The sequence below is a fragment of the Callospermophilus lateralis genome, chromosome 3, assembly GCF_048772815.1.
Source record: "Callospermophilus lateralis isolate mCalLat2 chromosome 3, mCalLat2.hap1, whole genome shotgun sequence".
NCBI classification, from domain to species: domain Eukaryota; kingdom Metazoa; phylum Chordata; class Mammalia; order Rodentia; family Sciuridae; genus Callospermophilus; species Callospermophilus lateralis.
Genome location: NC_135307.1, coordinates 115702635 through 115726070, shown reverse-complemented (window position 1 = coordinate 115726070; position 23436 = coordinate 115702635). Strand labels below are relative to the sequence as shown.

Here is a 23436-nt window from a genome sequence, read left to right as displayed (position 1 = left end):
TGCCAGGTGAGCACGCTACCCCTTGAGCCACATCCCCAGCCCTACTGTGTATCTACTTTAAATAAAATGTCACTAACACAATTTTTTAAAATCACCTCCAGCAACCTGGGTACTGGATATGTTGCTGGGGAAAGACTAACAAGCCACAGGTTCCACAGATACAGACATAGATAATTTATAGATTAGAGGGCTGGGGGTGTGGTTCAAGCGGTATGCTGTGCAGCCACGTACAAACAAAGATGTTGTGTCCGCCTATAACTAAAAAATAAATACTAAAGTTCTCTCTCTTTCTCTCTCTCTTTAAAAAAAAAACACAGTTTTTTAAAAAAATGTATAGATTAGATATACATACAGATATATTTCTGTGTCCCTCTTTATGTTTTCTTCAACTTAGAATCGGTTAATATGTATTCACAGTGCTTAAAGTTCAGCATGTACTTTATGGTTTTAGTGATTTTAAAAACACAAGAGCATACATACAAAATTACATTGCATTATTACTATAAGGAAATATGTAAAATTGGGTGAATTTCATTTTCTGCTTCATAAATATATTTATTTTTCAAACTTTCCCTAATGAGCATGTATTACGTTTATTACCAAAATAGATGCAATTTAAAAAGCCAGCCTATATAATTTGGCACATATCATGTGATCACAATTATGTAAAATTACAGACAACAAAAGAATGAAAAGGAAGGGGTGTGAGAATGTGATGTTTTTCATCTTTTAATGCTTTCATATTTTCCTAATTACTGCTGTAATGATAAGACATTAGTTTTCTTTTTTTTAACCAATGAGAGAGTTGCAGATTATTTTGAAATGAGATCTTCATCTCACTCCACGCACCATAATTAATTCCAGTGATCTTAATTTTTTAAATTGTAGCAAATTAGGAGATATTAATCAAATATTAATTAAACATGAAACCTCTCGAAGGGAGTGGTTCTCTAAGCTTAGGAATACTGAGAGAAATCCCCCCAAAAAATATAATATCTAAAAATTCTGTAATGACCAAAGTCAGAATAGCACCTCAAGTTCTAAGGATGAAACTCCACATTTTGAAAGAAGCACTGACCTAAGTTTCCTCAGGCCTTTACCCATTGGACTATTCTATTCTCCCTCCATTCCTCAGTGGTCCATGCTGGTCCCCGATTCTTCATTCCCTTGACTCCCCTGTGAGACAACCTGACAGGTCCTGGTGCCACAGGCACCCTTCTTGACCTTGACATGGAGCGATTGTAATTCTTCCTACTCCCCAACCGCCTCTTTGCTTCCTGACTCTCCTAAGAATGAAAGCCACTATCCCTCCCTTATCCTACTTCCTGGCAGAAGGCGAGAGGCTTCTCTTCCCAGTTTGGCCCAGGCCTCCTGCAGAAGGGCCAGCACTGCTGTCCTCCTCTCTCCAGGATGGCGTCTTTGTCTAAGATTGCTGCTCGTCTCCGGCAGCGAGGCGGGCCATCTGCTGATGCCTACCACCAGCTGCTGTCTCGTCTTAGCTTTCTCGTCTCTCCTGAGAATTCCCTGGCTTTTGGAAATGGGGTATTCTCTTTTGCCCTTGCTCAGCCTGGGTCCTTATCTTTTGGGAGATTTCACAGTCTCCCTGCTCCTTCAGTTCAGCCCTAGTTTCCCCCTTGGGGACTGAGATCTGTAGCTCTCCCCAAGTGAGTCCCCTACTGTCATATATGACATCACATGGGAGTATAGAAAACAAAGTACATCCTGGAAAGTATTTGAGAGCACTCACAAGGGACATGCAGCATCCACCAGGAGGAAAACAGATCCTGGGTCTCAAAATCCCAAGGGATCTTGGTTTCATGTCCCCATATGTGAATCGCACGCCAGGTTGGAAATTTACTTTGCTATGGTTTTGCAGGGGGAAATCCAAAAACCTAAAAGGAGCACATTCATTTACATCAGCCTCTTTTTCTACCTAGTAAGCTCTTCCCTATGTTTCCACATTTTAAAATAGACACACCAGTCGGGGGCCAGAATAAATGTTATCTCCCTTCGGGAAATCTATGTTCATCAGGTAAATGAAATCTTTCCTCTTTCTTAAATCCCCTAGTCTTGCACTCAGACAAACCCTGTAAAGAACAGAGGCTGCCCCAACCCTGCTATGATGTTTATTCCCTCCCATTCTCAACCTGCTGCTCAGGCCCATGCACCTATTTGGTCAAGTTACAGCATGAAGCAAATTGACCCAGCAAAGTTGCTTACAGGTTCAGAGCGATCACAGTTACAATTCTCTGTGAATGGCTGTTGAACCGGTGGAGGGAGAAAATGTCTACCCAGACCATGTGACTCTCTTCTGCTGTATCTCGACCTCCTGCTGTCTCCATCATTGCCTGGTTCCTGCCAGTCCCAGGACTTGTGAGCCTGGAACGGTTCTCTTAGCACTAATGAGTTACCCCCACGGCTTGTTTCTCTTCTTTCCTATATTTTAGGGAACTGAGCCTGAGATGGGGTTTGTAAGCAAGAGATGTGTTGGGAAGTGTTCTTTAGAGAAACCTGTGGGAGAGTGAGAGAAGCAGAGTGAGATGGATAGGGAACTTGTCAGGGAGAATCTAGCCACAGCCTGATTTCACAGTGAGCTCTGGAGCATGTAGTATACTGTTGAGGTCGTACTGCCCAGAGGCAAGGAGGCCGGACTGGAAGACCCCAATTCCTTAACCACCGATGCCTTCAGAGGCAAGGAAGGAGGGCTTGAAACTTTCCACACTACACTTCCAGATTCTATCAGCCAAGGGCCAGCCTCCGGGAAAAAAAGTGCAGGTGTGAACAATTAATACCCAACACCCACAGCAGCTAGGACGTGGGTGCCTTGACATGGTAAAGGGTACCTGGGTGATACCAACAACATCTGCTACATCCCCCTTACTTTTCTCTAAACCATACATACATAAATCCTTAGTAGTTGGACATGAACACAACCAACTAATTTCAGTCTTAATCAAAAATATGAAATCCCACATTTCTTACTTCCCTGGATTAGACAAGGAGTCATTTGGAATTTTCATCACAGAATTTTAGATTTCGTCTAGTGTTGTCTCTTCATTTCAGGGAGGAAACAAGCACAGAGATAATTGTCTCATCCAGCAAATTTTGTAGCAAGAACCAAGCCTGAGACCATTTAAGTGTCAGATAAATGCTATTCTACTGTACTGCTGTTTCTGTTGTGTCATTGAATTCCAACGATTTTGTTAAGATTTTCTATTGAATCATTATTGAAAATGATTGTTAAATTCAATCCTTTGAAAAAAGTTGCATGCCAGGAATAGTATTCCACCCTGTGATTTATATCTTTGATGAGGACATGGAGTTAAGCCAGATATAGAACCTACTTAAAACCTTACAAAGTTTTAAAACCAAACTTGAACCTTCTGGAGTTCATTTATTTATTCTTGGCAACTTGCAGCTTCCTGGTTCTTGGAAAGTTGCTGGCTCATTTAGAAGAAAAACTCATGAGACTTCTTGTGCATTGAGGAGCTCTTACAGAACAATCTTTTGAAGTGTAAAGTGTAAATGAATAAGAAGCAGAAGACGGAAGTTCTCCTAAAACACACATGGATATAATCATTGAGGGAACAAGCACTCTAGGCAAAATACAGAATTATTTCTTATGCCCTGAACACTGAGGAAATTGTCTGGTGCCCCAAAAATCCCAAACGTAGTAGAGTTTTCCCTTTGTCTGAGACTCTCTCTAACTATGTGCATGGCTTAGGTTAATGCCAAAGGGTACCCAAGGAACACGGCTAGGCCTAGACCATTCCACACTAACTTCTATGCATTTCTCTTGTAATTCACTCCATCCACAAAGGTTCTTTATTCTTCCTAATCCAAACTGACCAGAACTATCCACCATGAATTTCAAGAGTCTTTAAGTCATAAAAGTGTGATCATCTAGTTTCATGACCATCATGGGTCAAATAGGACTATAGCATTTCTTTTTAATTGAAAGGCCAAACACTCTGAATTCAACTGCCAGGAAAAAAAAGGGTCTCCCTAGAACACAGATTATTTCTTATGACACAAATAGAACCTTTTTTTTTTTTTTTGCCACAAACTTGATGTTTTAGTCAGCTTTTTGCTGCTATGACCAAAGGACCCAATCAGCACAACTGCAGAGGAAGAAAAGTTTGTCTGGGAGCTCACGGTTTCAGAAGTTTCAATCCATAGACAGCAGGCTCCGTTCCTCAGGGCTCGAGGTAAGGCTGCCCATCATGGTGGAAAAGTGTGGCAGAGAGAAGCTGTTCACTTGGTGATTAGGCAACAGAAGGAGAGGTATCCACTTGCCAGATACAAATATATACCCCATAGCCATGCCCCCAAGAACCACTTTCTCCAGCCTCACCTACCTGTCTCCAGTTCCCACTCAGTTAATCCCATCAAGGATTAATTCACTGATTATATTAAGGTTATAACCCAATAATTTCTCCTCCAAACCTTCTTGCATTGTCTCACACGTGAGCTTTTGATAGACACTTTATATTCAAACCATAATATCAAGTGTTGTGGTCGAGATGTGAGGTGTCCCCCAAAAAGCTCACATGTGAGAAAACACAAGAAGGCTTAGAGTGAATTAATCCCCTGATAGGGATTAACTGAGTGGTAACTGAAGGCAGGTGGGGAGTTGCTGGAAGAGGTGGGTCAGTGGAGGCATGCCTTTGGGGTAAATATTTTGTATCTGGTAAGTGAAGTCTTTCCCTGCTTCCTGATGTAATCCTGAGCTGCTTTCCTATGCCACACTCTTCTGCCATGATGTTCAGTCTCACCTTGAGCCCTGAGGAATGGAGCCCGTTGTCCATGGTCTCACTCTGAGACCATGAGCTCACAAATAAACTTTTCCTCCTCTAAAATTTTTCTGGTCAGGATTTTTAGTCACAGCAGCTAAAAAAAACTGACCTTCAGTCATATAGAAGGGCAGCCGGTGTCTTCCCTGGCCCACACTTCAACTGTCTCCTAGCACAAATTCAGCTCAAATCTTATTAAGATAGCTTGACCAGTTCTCTGTGTTGTATTAAGATGACTCTTTTCTGTAATAGTTGGTTATCTCAAGCAAAGAGCATATGTAAGCAATTGTCTAATACCTAGAAACTTAGTTTTGCTTATTCCGGTCTGGTCAACTGATTTCCAATTTACCACCAACATTGCTCTATAATGTGATCCAAGGGGAATATTTTAAATTGCCCCTCCACTCTTTGATTAATATGAACCATGCTGTGGTTTGAATATGGTTTGTCCCACAAAATTTCACATGCTGGAAGCTTAATCCCCAGTGTGGCAGTGTTGAGATGGTGGAACCTTCAAGAGATGGGGCCTGGTGGAAAGTAACTAGTTCATGAAGTCTCAGTCCTCATGAATGAATCAATGCCAGTCTTGTGGAGGGGTTGGGTCTCTCAGAAGTGAGTCTTTACAACAGCAGGGTGTTACAAGGTGAGGCCACCCCACGCTTGGTTTTTCTGGGAACCACCATTTCCCTTTCCTTTCTCCAACATGTTGGCACAGCCAAAGCGACCCTTTTCAAGATGGCAGGACCATGCTGTTTGTACCTTCTAGCTACCAGAATTCTAAGCCAAATAAACTTTTTATAATGCGCAGCCTCAGGAATCGTTGCTCCTTATTTGTTATTTTTCCACACTTTGAATGGAAATGGGGGAATATGTTGAAGCATTAGCTCTTTTTTCCCCTCCTATCTCTATCTCTGATGTAAACAAATAAATAACAACAAACAAAAAACAAACAAAAGCCAACAATGGCTGTTGTATGATCTAGGTGCCTCCAGAGCGACATCTGAAAATGTGGACATAGAGTTTGTGAACAGAGCAAAAGATGAAGATATAGATTTGACCTGGGCTGTTAGTTGGAACTTTAGGGAAGATTCTGAGGTGCTAATCAAGCTCATGTGCTCAAAGAGCTAATAGATCACATGTAATATGTAATGTGGTCTACTATGTAATAGCCAAGGGAACTGAAAAAAAAAAAAAGTGAGGGAAGAGCACATTTTAGAGAATGTTAAAACACATTGTAAAGCTAGTCTAAAAAAAATAACACTACTACAATGCCTGATGAAACAAGATAATCACACTATAGTATGCACACAACAACTGAATATGTGATCAGTAAATGGCTCCAGGTCATGATATTGGTTACTAGTTATTTTTAAATTTGATTAGGTCTTGAGGCAGAGATAGTGCTTACTAAATGTTTTATGGGATCGCTGACAGAAAATAAAAATCTTCAGTATTGTAGAATTGTAGATAGAAGCCCCCTGGGTCTCTGAGTCACCACCAAGAGGGGCATCATCCAAGGGCCACCCAACCATTGCTGGGGTTGAAACCTAACACATTGTTGTGTTAAGGCATTGAGATTTCGGAAGGATCTGACTGATGCAGCAGTTAGTGTTAATTATCTAAAATACCAACACCTTCATATCTCATACTGTATATTAAGATCAAAATAAATCCCAGCTAGAATAAGACAAAATGTTGAAAACTGGGAGAAAATAAAGGTAAATGCGTATTCAATCCCTGGGTGGGGTTTTTCTTGGTCTAAAATCAGTAGAAGAAATTACAAAAGAAAGCTACATAGTTTACAAGCAAATTTTAAAATTCTGTTCAAAACATATTTGAATTAAAAACAGAATTAAAAATGGGGAGATTACATTTGCAGTAAATGTGAGGAGGAAGTGTTAATATTCTCAATGTTTCAAAAGCTCATAAAAATGGAGGCCAGGGAGAGAGAAAAGATTATCTGAGGCAAAGCTTTAATCATAGCTGGCTTGTTCTGATACCTAAAATGTTTCTGAGTTCCCCATTTCTGCCAATTGGTTTGCATTCTGTACATGCAAACTGTATTTAACATTGGCTCAAATCCAACCTAATTAGTAAAGTCAATCTGCCGCAAAGAAAAGATCATTATAATGCTTCATGCAGCCAAATGTCCATGATGTTTCTAGTATGTGCTATTGGAAGTTCTCCACTTGACTGCTCCCCTCTCTTGTCACAAGAACTGGTTATTCCCCCTTTCCAGGAGCTCAGGAGTACTAGAACTGTCCCCAGGAACAGAGCAGAAGAAAACAATGAAAAAATTTTAGGCCATTTAAAAAACTAATCCTTCTAGTACTCATTTGGTCATGAAGTCATTGAAATGCACAGTATGGATCCCATCAGCTGGCACTAATCACTTCCGATGCATTTCTTCATTTAATCCTCACAGCAACCCTAAGTTAGGTATCCTTTCCCCTGCTGTTCAAATAAGGAAACTGAGGCTCAAGTTGAAGAAATAATTCAACCAAGGTTATACAAGGAACTAGCAGAGCTGAGATCTGAACCTCACTATGTTTGACTTCAATAGTATGGACCTAAGCACTGCCCACATTATCTCCTACTGAACTAAAAAGAAAGTTTCCAAATAGATGACCTCTCTTGGAAATATCAGGATTTGAAGGCATGAGAGGATGGATAAAGAGGGAGCAAGGTGCTAAAATCTGGATCTTAGTGTCCCCCCCAAAGGCCCATGTGTTAAAAGCTTGGTCCCCAGGGTGGTGCTATTGGGAGCTAGTGCGAACTTTTTATTATAAGAGATAGGGTCTACAGGAAAAAGTTAGGTCACTGGATGTGTGTCCTGAAAAGGGTTATTGGGACCCCAGTTCCTTCCATTTTCTTTCTTTGTGCTTCCTAGAAGTGAAATGAATGATTTTACAATGCCACATGCTCCCACCATGATGTGCCACCTCCCCACAGGCCCCAAAAGCACTGGGGCTGATTGATAATGGGCTGGAAACCCCAAAACTGTGCCTCAAAATAAACATTTTCTTTTTATAAGTTGGTTATCTCAAATATTTCATTATAGTGATGGAAAATAACACACAAAGGTACAACTTCTACTACCAACTCTCTTCTAGCCTGAAACAACAAGAAAAAATCTATGAAACATTGGTGTTTAAGATATTGCAATATCAGGAAGAGAAGGACGGTAATACTGGAGAGATGGGCCATGTTGTCCAGCAGCTTCCTTGAATTGAAGAGATGGAGGTGGGATGCCAAGGTAGCCAGAATTCACAGACCAGGAATGTAGAAGGCTACAGAGATAAAAAGCTTTGGAGACCTGTACTCCTGAAGTCTTCAGTTACTTTCAGTCAGTACATATGAGCAGACAATCTAAGACCAGGAAAGACTGAAAATTAGAGGGAAAATTCCTGGAGCCCACTTGAGACTGAAAGTGGTTCTCCTTTACTGTAGATTGGAAAACCTCAAAATGCATGAGGCATTGGGTCAAGTTCCCAGAAAGGTTTTATCTAATTTGTGGGACAAAATTAATCCTAGAATAAATTCTTTTCTGGTTCAGTCTAACAATGCTTAAAATAAGAACTGAAAAAAAAAATCAACCTGTTTCCAAGTAATTTAACTGCATCCCAGAATAAATTTCAAGTTTTATAGGAATAAAAAAAAAAGTATCTGGGACCCAACAAGGTAAAATTCACAATGTCTGACACCTAATTAAAAAACCAGGAATGAAAAGAAGTTGGAGAATAAGAAGCTTAATGAGGAAAACTGACACTGAAACTGTCCCAGAAATGGCACAGATGGTTGAATTAATAGACAAAGATAGTAAAACAGTTATGATAACTGTATTCCAAGAAAGTAAAGATTGATCATGTTTAGAGAAATAGAAGATATTTTTTAAAAGATCAAAATCATGTCCAAAGATAAAAAGCTACAGTGTTGAAATGAATAATAAATTGATTTTGATTAAGCACCACAGAGAAAAGCATAGTGAACTGGAAGACACAGAATCAGAAATTATCCAAAATAAGTACTATTAGAAAAAAACACTAAAAGGATAAACAGAGCACCAGTAAGATATGAGACACCTATAAGGGCCTAATACATATACAAATGCTGTTCCCAAAGGAGTAAAAAACAAAAACAAGGAAGAAGAAGAAGAAATAATAATGGCTGGAAATTTTTCAAACTTGATGGAGTCTATATACCCACATATCCAAAAAGTTCAACAAAATCCAAGCACATAAAATATGAGAAAATTTTCACTGACATACATTATCAGCAATTGTTTAAAAGCTGTAAGACAACATCTTAAAAGTATACATTGTACCCTTAGACATACAGGAACTAAGATAACAATGTCAGATTCCCCTCAGACACAATGTGAGCCATAAGAGTAGAGCAACATTTTTTAAATACTGAATGGAAAAAAAAAAAAACACCCTGGACTTTTATACCCAGCAAAAATATTTTTTGAAAACAAAGATAAATAAAAACTTTGAAAATCATATGAAAACTGGAAAAAATTCACAAATAGGTGGCAGGAAATGTTAAAAATAAAAATGATATCAGACACAGATGTGAATGTTACAGTTTGGGAATAAGGTGTCCCCTAAAAGCTCATGTGTGAAATGATACAGGAACATTCAGAGGTGCAATTATTAGATCATGAGAGTTGTAACCTAAATAGATCAATCCACTGATACAGATTAACTGGGTGGTAACTATAGGCAGGTAGGGTGTGACTAGAAGAGGTAGGTCACTGAGGCAATGCCTGGTGAGTGGAGCAACCTGTGTTTCCTAGTTGTCATGTTCTGAGCTGTTTTCCTCTGCCACACCCTTTCTCCATGATATTTGCCTCACCTTGAACCCAGAACTATGGAGTAAGCAACAGTGAACTGAACTTCTGAAATCATGAGCCAAAACAAACTTTTCCTCCTCTACATTGTTCTTGTCAGGTACAGTGGTCAGCAACCATGCAAAAGCTAACTAAAAGAGAATTGGTAACATAAATGGAGTCATTGCTAGGACTAACCTGAACATGTGGTTCAGAAACCTTTGGAGATGATTTGCTTGGGGAAAAATTTTGAGAAATTTAGAGATGCAGGCCAGAGAAGCTTTAAAATGTTATAAGCAGAACTTAACGGATGATTCTCACAGGAGCTCAGAAGACCCAAATAGGACTGTGGACAGTAATGACTGGGTTCATAAGGTTTCAGTGGAAAAGGAAGACTCTATTGGAAATTGGACTAGAGGCCATTCGTGTTATACTATAGCAAAGAAGTTGGCTACATTTTGCCCATGTCCTAATACTTTCTGTGAGGCTAAATTTAAAGGTGATGGACTAATTAATCTGGTAGAAGAAATTTCAAGACAGCACAGCATTTGAGTGTGGCATGGATATTGCTGGAGGCTTTTAGCCATGTTTACTGTGAAAATAAGAATTAGAAAAATTTTAAAAACTTACAGTTTCATCAATGAGAACAAAATTTCGGCTAAGGCAGTTGTAGTTGTTAAAGATATTATAGCCACTAAAGATATGCTAAGTACTTTACACTGAAATAATAGGAAAGATAGCTTGAAGGCATCTCAGGAAATGGCAATACCAAACACTTCTCAGGTTCAAGGGTGTAATAGTAACAATTTCTTTGATAAGAGACCATGGGCACCCTGCTTGCACAGGGGGTCCTAGGAAGTTTTTTCACCATGCTTGTCTGCCTAGTCACTCATAGGCCACAGCAGCCATAGTCCTAGGAAACTTGGCTACTGCTCAAGATAGTGGAAGACCTTGATGTCAACCACATCATGTTAGTTCTGCAGAACACAGGGTACTAGAATTAGGGGTCATGAGACTTCCACCAAGATTTCAAAGAAAGGCCTGGGAGTTCAGACAAAGTGTAGCAGGACTGGAGTCCCTCCAGGATGTCCCTGAGTGGTTGACACATGGATAAGGAAGAGGGAATCTGCAGCTGCAGTGAAGATCCCTAAGATTAAGAAATGCCAATAATGTGGAATGTCTGCTAAGGAAAGCTGCAGGAATTGAGCTGAGAAGCCATGTGGACTGCAACTAGCAAGGCCACATTGGCAGAGCTACACAAGCCATTTGGAGAGAACATCACAATGCTCCAAGTATCTCCAGATGCCAGATGTGGAGCTACATGACTTGTTTGCCCAGCTGGATTTTGGTCTTACTTTGATCCCATCCCTTTTTTTCTATGCCATTATTTATCCCTTGGGGAATGGATATGTTTACTCTGTGCTATTATATATTGGATATTTGTAACTTGCCTTTGATCTTTACAGGAGAAAACTCCATGAGTTTGCTTTGAGCCTCAGATAAGATTTTACAGTTGGACTTTTGGGTCATGCTGTAACTGCTAAGAAAACAGAGACTCTTGGAAATGGACTAAATGTATTTTGCACTGTGAGATAAGCATGAGCTTTTGGAAGTCAGGGCAGAATGTTAAGATTTAGATATGAGATGTCCCCCAAAAGCTCATGTGGATGCAGAAACAATCAGAGGTAAAATAATTAGATTATGAGAGTTGTGACCTAACTGTTGGATTAGTCCACTGATATGAATTAACTGGGTGATAACTGTAGGCAGGTTGTGGGCAGCTGGAGGAGGTAGGACTGGAAGTGTACCTTTGGGGTTTATACTTTGTCCCTGGTAAGCAGAGCTCTCTTTGCTTTCTGTTTTCTCATTCTGAGCTGCTTTTCTATTCTACACTCTTCCAACATGATGTTCTGCCTCGCCAGGGGCTCAAAGCTATGGAATCAGCCAAGTGTGAACTGAACCTCTAAAACCCATGAGCCAAAATAAACTTTTCTGTCTCTTCTTTATTCTTGTCATGAATATTGGTCACAACAACATAAAAGCTAATTAAAACAGTGGCTCTACCAAAAGGTATGAAGAGTATTGGGAAAGATAACTGTGTATGTTCATATATGACTTTTCTTATGTAATCTCTTTAAATGATTATTTACTATTTAAGGCAAAATGATAGCAATGTATTTGGGAGCATAAATGGAAGTATACTGTAAGGTTTCTATACTGTACATGAAATGGCACAATATCATTCAAAGGTAGAATGTGATAGTTAAAAATATGTGCCATACACCCTGAAGCAGCCACTAAAATAAAAGAACAGCTAAGAATTCCACAAATAGCATAACAAGGAAAAGTACCAAATTAATTCAATAGAGGACAAAAGAAAAACAAGAACACAGAAAACAAATATCAAGTTGTTAAATTAAACCCAACCATGTAAAAAAAATCCATTAAATGTACATGGTCTAACCTCCCAAGACAAAGGCAGCAGTTGTCAGAAAGGATAAATAAAGCAAGCTACTGCCATAGGCCACCTACAAGAAACTCACTTTAAATATAAAAACACAAATAGGTTAAAAGGAAAGGGATGGTGTGATGGTTAATTTCAGGTGCCCACTTGATTGAATTAAATGATACCTGGAAAAGGTAAAGCATTGTTTTGGGGTGTGTCTGTGAGGATGTTTCTGGATGACCAGCATTTGAATCACTGGACTGAGTAAGGGAAGATCCATCCACTGTGGATCTTCCAATGAGCTGAGGTTAGGATAGAATAAAAAAGCAGAGAGAAGGTGAATGTACTTTCTATCTTTCCTCTGGGGCTAGCACACCCTTCTTCTTCTACCACTGGATATCAGAACTCTAAGTTCTCTGGCCTTCAGATTGTGGGACTTGCACTGGACAAACAGGTCTTGGGCCTTTGGCCTCAAATTGAGAGTGGCACCATCAGTCTCCCTGTCCCTCCAAAACGTATATGTTGAAATCCCTACCCTCAAGATTAAGAGGTGGAGTCTTTGGAACAAACTCACATAGTGATCTGATCCTTGGCAAAGGTGCCAAAAATAGGGTTGTAGATGTGGCTCAGAAGTAGAGCACTTGCCTAGCATGTGTGAGGAACTGAGTTCAATTCTCAGTACCTCAAAAACAAAGGTGCCCTGTCTTCTAACTTCTAACAAAGGATGCTGGGAAAACTTGTTACTTCCCATATATGGAAGAATGAGAAAAGATCCCTATCTCTCACCCTGCAACTTCTAGAAGAAAATGCAAGGTCAATTTTCCAACATATAGGCATAGGCAATGACTTCCTCAATAGGACTCCTAAAGCTCAGGAAATAATAACAAGAATTAATAAATGGGGCCTGGTGCAGTGGCGCATGCCTGTAATCCTGGCAGCTCGGGAGGCTGAAGCAGGAGAATTGCAAGTTCAAAGCCAACCTCAGCAACAGTGAGGTGCTAAGCAACTCAGTGAGACCCTGTCTATAAATAGAATACAAAATAGGGCTTGGGATGTGGTCGAGTGCCCCTGAGTTCAGTCCCTGGCACTAAAATAAATGAATAACTAAATAAATAATAAATGAGATGGCATCAAATTTTAAAAGTTTCTGCACAGCAAAGAAAACAATTAAGAATGTGACATGAGAACCTACTGAATGGGAGAGATAATATTTTTTAAAAAATCTCATAAAGACATACCCACAATTTATAATAATAAGCAATAAGAAGTAATAAGAAAAAATACAACTCAATTTTTTAAATAGGCAAAATAATTTGAGGAGATGCTTCACCAAAGAAGATATATGGATAGTGCAAGAAAACATGCTCAACACCATTAATAATCAGGAAATGCAAATTTAAACAACTACATCTCATTGGAATGTCTATAATTAAACAGACTGATCATACCAAGCTTTAGCAAAGGAGAGAAGTAATTTTAAATCTCATATAGTGCTGGTAGGAATGTAAATCATGAATCTACTTTAGAAAACAGTCTGGCAGTTTCTTAAAAACCTTAAACTTGTACCTGCTACTAATCTGGTTTTCATTCCTATGTGTTTATCCAAAAGAAATGAAAGCTTATGTTCATAATCAAAATGTAAATGTTCAGAGTAGCTTTATTCAAACTAGCCAAAACCAAGAAGCAGCCCAAACATCAGCCAAAACAGGTATTTGAGTTAAAAAAATTATATATATATATATATATGCGCAATGGAGTAGTCCCCAACAATAAAAAGGAATGAACCACTAATACTATTGATTATTGATTGATACATATATCAGTGCGGAATAATCTCAACTAGACTAAGCGAAATAAGCCAGAAACAAAATATATGTACCATATTGACATGAAATACTACAAAACACAACTTACAATGGCAGAAAATAAATCAGTGATGGTCTAAGATCTGGGAATTCAGGTAAGTTATGAAAGGAAAGGAAGAATTACAAAGGGGAATTTAGGGGCATGATAGATAGTTTTGTTATCTTGATTATAGTGATGATTTTCTGAGTATGTACATATGTCAAAACATTTCAAACTTGCTCTCTCATACATAGGTTATTGTTTATCAGTATGACATACAGACATACTGACCAGAAGAACTGGGAAAGGAGGGCCTGAAATGTTTGGGGAATGTCACTGGAGAATACTTTGAGATTTATGACCTTTGAAGATGAAGGATCTGATTGGCAATGATAGAAATAGTTATAATTATAACTAATGATTATTGCTTTCTTACTCTTTTATTATTTCATACAAGGGGAAACTGAAGCTCAGGGAAGCTAAGCAACTCATCCAAGATCACAGAGCTAGTGAGTGGTACAAGGGACTTGGGTCTCACAGAGTTAGCCAGATCACTGGGAGCTTCCAGAACAGACCACAGGGAGCCCTGGATTTCCTAATGCATTGGAGAGATTCTGGCACAAGTCCAGCTGCCCTGACCCCCAGTCCTCCAGACTCTGCAGGCCCTCTCCAGTCTCCATAAGCCCTTCCTCCCCTACGTTACTGCTGATCCTCTGAGGCCAGGCAGGCAAAGCCATTGCTGACAAGTTTTGACTTAGTAGCATTGGTCACATGAATTCCAAGCCAAGAGGCTGGGAGCCAGTGCTCCAAGAGACATTTGAGAACATGTAGACGGAAGCCGCTGGGAAAAGTGACGCACAAGGAAATGCTTGGAATATCTACAGATTCAGCCGCTTCTCTGAATCTTCCAGAAGGAGGAGAGGGGAGCACAGGGCCCCATTATGACAGGTGCCCCAGGATGTTTCATTAGTCCTGGAAGAACCAGAAGAGGAGGAGGCAGACACCAAGAAGCCCTAAGGGTCCTTTGCCAGACAATATCCAAGGCGAAGGCTTCATTACATCAGTGTGGCAGGCACAGCCACTCCTGCCACCACAGCTGGCTCTCCCTGCAGAGAGAAAGGAATCCCAGGTACCCTGGTACTCCACCACCATGTCAGGAACCCCCAGACGCTGCTGCAATCAAAAAGTCTAAGATGCCACACTCCAGACATAGGAAGGAGGGTGTCCTCTCAGGGATTTTTGACATTAAAATTGTGCTAGAAGATTATTACCACCATATTACCTTCTCCTTCAGCTGCCATTGGTGGCTCAGACCTGAATGTCATCAGCAGCCCCCTTTAGGGCAGCCTCCCTGGGAAAGCCAAAGAAAATCCCTACCAGCTCTCCCCTCTCCAGTCCCCCCCTTCCACGTATGTTGGCTTGTCATTGCTGCTGTAAAAAATTATTACACACTTAGAGGCTTAAAACAACACGAATTAACTACCTCACAGCTCCGAGGTCAGAAGTCACAGGGTCCACATCAAGTGCTGGCAGGGCTGCTGTCCCCGCCAGAGGCGCTCATGGCTTGTGCCTCTCTCCCATCCTCAAAGCCAGAAATGGCCCATTAAGAAGCCTTTCTCACATCACCTCCCTCTTTCTCGTATGAAGATCCTTGTGATGACCTTGGGCTCACTTAGAGAATCCAGGATCATTTCCCCATTTTAAGGTTAGCTAATTAGCAACCTTAATTCCATCTAAAACATGAATGACCCTCTACAATATTGCCACATACATTCACAGGTCCCAAGGCTTAGGACATGAACATCTCCGGGGAGCTATCATTCTGTGTACTACAAACCCCTGAGAGAGAGAGAATTGACTAAGGGGATGGACTAGGGTGATGCTGTTGGGTAGCCTTGAATAACATAAATAGTGCTGTTAACTATGTTGATTTAAAAAAAAATAAGGAAATTGTGTATTTTCAAGAAGTTTTAAAGAAAAAAAAAAAAAAGGTGAGTCAGCAGAGTCTCCCCAAATAAGCTTTAGTGAAGAAGGTTGATGAGCAGGAGAAATTCTGCTATACCTCCTGTCATAAAACATCATGAGTGACACCCCGCTGTTTTTTCCCTGCTGAAAAGATCTTGGAAGTCACCCAGGTGAACGCTTGTTTTTATAAAGATACTTGCAAGCCTCTGTATCCAGGAAAGGAAGGATGCCAAATTCCCCGGGGCCTCACCCAGTCTGACAGTATGAAGAGCTACTAACAAAGGGATTTTAGAAGATTCTTGCCAGCCAAAGACACTGCCATTTCTTAATCCTGAAAATGTCACCCACCTTGGGCAGTCAATCGGTTGCCTGTTTCCAAGCAGCCGTCTTGGTCTGTTGTAGCTGTGGTTTCCTCTGTTAAAGCAGCTGAAGAGGGAGACCTAGAATCAAATGCTCATTAGAGCCCCTTTCTAGAATCCAATCCTGAGGTTTGCCAGTTACAGAGCTGTGCTGAGCATCTGTGGGTACCAAAATAATTTATCACAAAACAGGTGGCTTAAAACAACCAAGATTGATTTTCTCATAGTTCCAGAGGTCAGAATTCCACAAATCGAGACGTCAGTAGAGCAGGTTCCTTCTGTAGGCTGTGCAGGAGACCCACCCATGCATCTCTTCCAGGCTCCCGGTGGCTGTTCACCGTTCTTGGTTTTCCTTGGCTTGTGGTTACATCACTCCAATCTCTGCCTCCATCCTCATATGAATTTCTTCCCTGTGTTTCTCCTCCTTTCTGTGTGTCTTCTCCACTTCTTATGAGGACGTTTGTCATTGGATTAGGGCCTACCAAAGATTAGTTCAGAATGCTCTCATTTTAAGAAACTTAATTACGTCTGCAAAAACTTTTTCCAAACCAGGTCATGTTCATAGGTACTATGAGTTATCACTTAGTCATCTTCTTTTGGCCAGGGGCGGGGAATATAACCCACTATAGAGTGAAATATGAAATGGCATTTGGTAGAGTCCTTTCGAACCTCTCTCTCCAGGCATCGCATACTATTTATGCTCTTCAAGGCCACCCACAGCATCACCACACTCCTCCCCCTTAGTCAATGTCCACAATCTTTTCTAGCAGCAATGCCCTCTCATCTCCCTGGAAAATACCTGATTGTCCTCCACAATCTATCTCAAGTATCTCTTTCTTTGTAAGGTCTTCTTTCACCCAATTCTACGAGTGACCCAAATGAAACATTTAAGTGTTTGTGTTCATCCAGCAAATTCTACATGTTCAATGACCACTTCAAAAATCTGTTCTCCTAGTAGACTGGGAATAACCTAAGGATTCAAAGATCCATGTGCCCTCATGTAATCTATTCATTCCACCAGGAGAAGCCATACAATTAAGAGATCTGAGAACATGGGGACCCAACCTAACCATGGGCCTAGAGGAGACAGTGTCCTCTGAGCTGAGGGCTGAAGAATAAGAAGGAATTCACTAGAAAGAGGAGGGGAAAGTATTACAGGCCTGGGGAATTGCCTGGGCAAAGTCCCTTGGTGAGTGGAAGCCTAGAAAGTTCAAGGGCCTGGAAGGGGTCAAGTGTGGCTGGTGTAGGGCAGAGGCGTTCCTGTGGTTGCAAAATGAGGCTGGGAGTACAGGTCAGGGGCAGTGCCCACAGGACCTGTAGGCTTTGTCAGGACATCTGGCCATTATTCATTTTTATGTTCTTGTTTAATCAATGTTGAATGAACGAATATAAATTGACCATCATCCTCTGAGATGACAACAGAATACTGGTTTTTACCTTGGTGAAAACAAGTAAAAAATACATTGATCCTTTCACAACAAATTTCTTTATAATAGTAGCTATTCCAATTCAGAGTTGGAAGGCTAGTTTTAAATGAAAAGAACCCAAATGGTAAGTAAGTGTCCTTTAAAACTTACTGCTATACTAAGATCTATACCAAATATGGGCGGGGGGGGGGGGGGGGGGCGGGATTTGGTTCAAGTCAAAGGTGTTTCTAACCTATAAAGGAAAAAGTCCAAAATAAAGAGTTTAACGAAGAATTTAAAATACTCACCCTAAGAAATGGAGGTCAGGCTCCAGCAAGATAGATTGTTCAGGTCATGGATAGTGAGCCACCATCTGTCACCTGGGTAGTAATTTAAAATACAGCTTGTTAAAAATGCAGAATTTCAGATCCCACCCCAGACCCAGATAAAAGCCTTCCAAGGGTGAGACTCAGGCCACCACTAAGTTTCTAATAAGCAACTTCCAAGCACACCAACACTTCAAGATCATCAATACAGTGCATTTTTTTCCTTTATGGTAAAATACATCCAGTGATTTTTTTTAATAATGGACTGTTAGTGATGTTACTTTAGTGAAGCTAGAAAGAGCATTGGCAAGAAGACAAATGAGAAAGGACAATGGTGGATCTGAGAAAGGTCGAAGGTAGAAAAGGCAGTGATACAGGGAGGTGAAAGTGACGGTCCCCAAATAAACAACTCAGAAGAGACTGATTGGTCCCTCATCACTGGATCTCCCCTGGTGGGGAAGATGTTTTGGTGACTGGGTTAACTTGAGGTTCTTATTCCCTTAGCCCTGGACCTCTTAGGTACAGCCTTGACACTTCTCCTTCCTCTTGATCACAAAATGTGTTCCCACCACTGAGGTCTGAGACCACAGGTCACAGCCCCAATAGGGAGAACCCAAGCGCCAGGGAAGGAAGCCAACCCAGGAGCCAGCACTGCCCCAGCCCTCCAAGGACCTGGGGTAGAGTAAGCATCAGCACTGTGGGACAAACACCACTTCTTCTGGGGGCAGATGGTGTCTGTGGCCATGGATTTAGTCCTGAATAATGTCCGTAGATTGCTCTACATCCTGCAGATTTGCCATGTGATTGTGAAAACTAATAAACTCTTCTGAAGAGTAGAAAGTGAATGGAAAGGTACATACAGAAACAGCCCAGGGAGCGGTCCCTGCAGGGTCCCTAGGTCTCAGCCAGCCCCTGGTGAAATTATTTAATATTTCCAAACAGATCTCAAAATTATACATATATATATATATATATATATATATATATATATATATATATATAAAATTTTTTACGATGTTATGAAACTTTATTCATTTATTTATATGCAGTGCTGAGAATCGAACCCAGTGCCTCACACATGCTAGGCAAGCACTCTACCACTGAGCCACAACCCTAGCCCCCCAAATTATATTTTTAAACATATTAAAAATATTAATAAACAAATGTGAATACTTTCTTAGAACCTGGGCTCCCTGACCAAGGAAAAGAGTCTGAAGTCCATTTGAAGTCCTGTCTTTGGAATACTCTGCACATCAATGCTTATTTCCTGTTGCTGGTTAATGGAGAAGGCTTTGGATAAAAGCTGAGGTCTGCAGCGGTATGAGGAAGAAGGGGGAGCGTGATAGCAGATACAGACCTAATTCCTCACCCTTTCCTATGTTCAAATATCCCCAGAGGGGTTTCAGTTCACAGATCAGCCTCCCTTAGGAGAAGTTATGTAGACAAGTTCAAGTAACGGAAACCTTAACTGTCAACAAGGAAGAGACCTGAGCTTTTCTCTTGAACCCTAGGTTTCTCCTCCACCCTGACGTTAGAAGATCTAACTTTGTGGAAGGAGAAGGAAAAGGGTACACAGATAAAGCTTCCAGGCCACATTATGATGTCCCCCAAAGATGTCTACACTCCAACCCCCAGAGCCTGTGAATATGTTATACTACATGGCAAAGGGAATTTGCAGGTGTGGTTAAGGTTACCAGTCTTCAGACAGGAAGAGTTTCTGGGATTATCCAAGTGGCTCAATCCAATCACTTAAGCCCTTAAGAGATGAGAACCTTTTCCCACTGAACTCAGAGATGGCAGGGAAGATTTAAAGTGGAGGCAACTCAACCCATCATCGCTGGCTTTTAAGAGGGCCACAAACCAAGGAACGGTGGCAATCTAGAGGTTGAGAATTGCTCTCAGATGATATCCAACAAAGAAACAGTAACCTCAGTTCTACAAATGCAAGAAAATAAATTCTACCAAGAAGTTGAATGATCCAAGAAATAGATTCTCCCCTGTCACCTCCAGAGAAGAATGTAGCCTGCAGACATCTTGATTTCTACCCAATGAGGTCATACTGGATGTCTGACCTACAAAACTGTGAACAATAAGCACATGTTGTCTTAAGCTGCAGAATTTACAGTCTTTTGTTATAGCAACAATAGAAAATGAGAACAGGTCAATGGATGCTGGGAACTGAGCAGGAGCCAGTGTGAGCCTCACAGGATCATAGGTGACTGGAGTACATTGGGTGAAATTCTGTACCCTAGAAAGTAGGGGTTGGCGAGGCAAGGTCAGAGTAGAATCCAAAGATGATCATGAACTTTATTTCCTGTCCCAAACCGAGGGTCAAAAGGGTCCAGGAATGTCTCCTTATTCCATATTGGTCAGGTGGTCTTCCCCCTCCTTGCTGGCCCAAGTGCATCTTCGCAGGCTACTGAGTGCTGACAGCACTTCTCCATCTCCCTAGGTGTATGCTGAAGGACCTGAGAGAGGACTGTTCCCAGTATACCAAAGGCCTTGGCCAAGCTCTAGGGGTCCAGTGAGCCCATGAGCCAGGAGCAACCCCACTCTTGGAGGGCACAACCTCCCAGGGCCAGCTCAGGCTACCAGCCTCCTCCAGAGTGGACAACCCGTGCAGTGACTTAGTGAACAGGGTGAAGGGCTGCACAGACGCATGACACCAAGTGGAAAGATCTGTGAGAAGATGGTCAGGACTCCACCACCCCTTTCTAAGCTCTATGAAAGCTGCACAATCTTGAACCTTCTTACGCTATCCCCAACCTCCCTCCCAGCCATTCTTTTGCCACTTCCCTGTCACACTTGATCACTTCCCCCAATGTGTCATGCACACTAGGTCTCTCTGACATTACTTACAAATGACCCTTGTTCAACTGGCACCCTCCCTGGGAGGATTCTCCAAATTTTCACTCCGTACTGCAATTTGAGCAGAGTTGCTACTTCACTATTAAGAATGGTATGTGTGTGGTGGGGAGGTTTACAGGGATTGAACTCAGGGGCACGCGACCACTGAGCCACATCCCCAGCCCTGTTTTATATTTTATTTAGAAACAAGGTCTCACTGAGTTGCTTAGCGCCTCGCTTTTGGTGAAACTAGCTTTGAACTCACAACCCTCCTGCCTCAGCCTCCTGAGCCACTGGGATTACAGGCGTGCACCACCACACTTGGCTACTATTAAGAATATTTTTATTGCTGGCCACAGACCTCTATGTGTACACTTGTTGCAAGGTAATATTTGAAATATTAACCAATGAATTCTACTCCCATCCTCATACTTTCTTTTATCCTGGCTTCTCCTTCTGAAGCAGGAGAATCATCATTCATGGCCTCAGGAAGAGGCTGACATAGCAGAATACTGAGTCAATTCTCAGCCTCTGAATTTCAAAAGACTAGAAACAGTCTAGCTGCTAGAGTGATTTGGAACAAGCCACATTTCTCAGAATTTAAAACTATCCTGCCATTCCTTCCATTCCATTCCCTTCAGAGACTAGACCAGAGCCTAGACCAGCATTGGAGCCTCACAATATCAGTCTGGTGCCCCTAGAGTTGTGCAACACACAACCTACATGACTTCCACAGAGGCCTTAGAACCAGAACCTTCCCTTATTGACACTAATTTTTTTTCCCTATTGATCATCCTTTGCCTGGATGCCCTTCTCTTCATTCTTGTTTCCACACTGTTGCAGAACAGCTGCTGCACCCTAGGCTTTATAGTCATGAGCCAGACAGAACAAGAGAAAAGCAAACAGCCCGTAGTGGAGAATTTTATTCAGGAAAGGAAGCCCCTTCTATGGACGTCTGCCTTGATCTCATTGGCCAGAACTGTGCTATGTCCTGCACCCACAAGGATAGCTGGAAAACAGGGTCCTTTCGTTTTCCATCCTGTATAACTAGAAGGCAAGGGAGATTTCGAGCAGCAGCAATTCACAAGGAGAGAACATTCCATGAGGGAGGAATGTGCCTGTGCAAAGACTCTGGAGCAAGAGCAAGAGCATCTCTGCTTCATCCGCAGGGCCAACAACAGGGCTGGGACATAGCAGGCACTCACCAGTCCCGTGATGGATAAATGAACACATGGATGTGGTATGAGAATACGATGGTAGGAAATCTACAAGAAGTTCGGAGTGGTTGAATTGCAGCCTGCATTAAAATCAGCCAGAAGAGCCTAAAAGGGAGAACCAGAGCATCAGGAGCCTCGCATTTAGGCTTTACCCTGAGAGCAATACCTTTCTTTTGAAAAATTGTTGGCAGGGTATAACTTGATTAGATTCGAGCTTCAGAAAGATCATACTGGCCTCAGGAAGGTACACATTTTGGAAGTAGACATAACAAAAAAGTACGGGGTCCATTTGGAGACTATAATGATATCCAAGCTAGAGAAGAAGACAACCTTGAACAGTCCTATGGGAAAAAGATGGAAAGTAGGGTTCAGTGTGCAGAGACATTGCGGAGGCCTAACCAACCGCACTTGACAGTTAAACCTGGGGGGGAAAAACCAGAAAATTCAAGAACAACTCTGAAGTTTCTGGCTCAAGTCAAGGAGTTCATGATGCTACCATTATTGAATTAGAAAGCTCAGAAATAGCAGGTTTGGGTTTGAAGTAGAGTGATAATGAATGCAGTTTGGACATTATACCAGGCCTGTTACTTATACACCCCAAGATTTGCTCATCCCTACCTAACCACCAGGCCTTAGTCACCAGTCCAATAAGGACACCTGGCTGTAATCATGAGTACACGCTTGTCTCATCCCATGTCAGGCTGGTCTTGGAGCAATGCCCTTTAGCTATGTAAAATGCTTCTCGCTCAGTCATAACAAGGACACTGGCTCTTCATGCAGTAGTCAGGTGATGAACTTGGGTGGCTGTGCCACCAAGCCTACCATCTGTCCACTGGGCAGCCATTGCACATGGCTAATTCTGCTCCACCCTAGGTTCTGCTGCTTGTCCAGCAGCTCCCTGATGAAGCTCATCTCTATAGTTGTTTATATGCCATAAGGCACTTCAGCTTCACTGCCTCATCTCACGCAGTATTAACAGCTTCTTCAGGTCTAGGGTGGCTTCAAAACAATAGAGACTTATTCTCTTGCTACTTCCAAATGCTCTAGGAATAAGAGCTGAGAGAATAAACTTGGATATATAATTTTGAATTTGGAAATCAAGGTTTCAATAGGAAGCTTGCTACTTTCAAATGTTCTAGGAGAGAATCATTCCTTGTCATTTCCAACATCTGGTGGCCCCAGGTCCTCCTTGCCTGTGGCAGCGGACTCCAGTCTCTGCCTGTGTCTTCACATGGCCTTCTCTCCCTCACCTGCATCCCTGTGTGTCCTTTCCTCTTCTCATAAGGGCCCTCTCTAATCCAATTAGAGACCCTCTTAATTTAACTAATTTCATCTACAATGACCTCATATCCATTTAAAGTCACATTCATGATGCCATTTATATAGTGAGGACTTTTGGTT

At 41.5% G+C, this 23436-nt stretch overlaps 1 pseudogene; it reads left to right on the top strand.

Annotated features, from left to right (window-relative positions):
- The first annotated feature begins 1410 nt into the window (after positions 1–1410).
- The window catches only part of LOC143394783 (small ribosomal subunit protein uS10 pseudogene), a 42599-nt pseudogene continuing 20573 nt past the window's right edge, over positions 1411–23436 (top strand).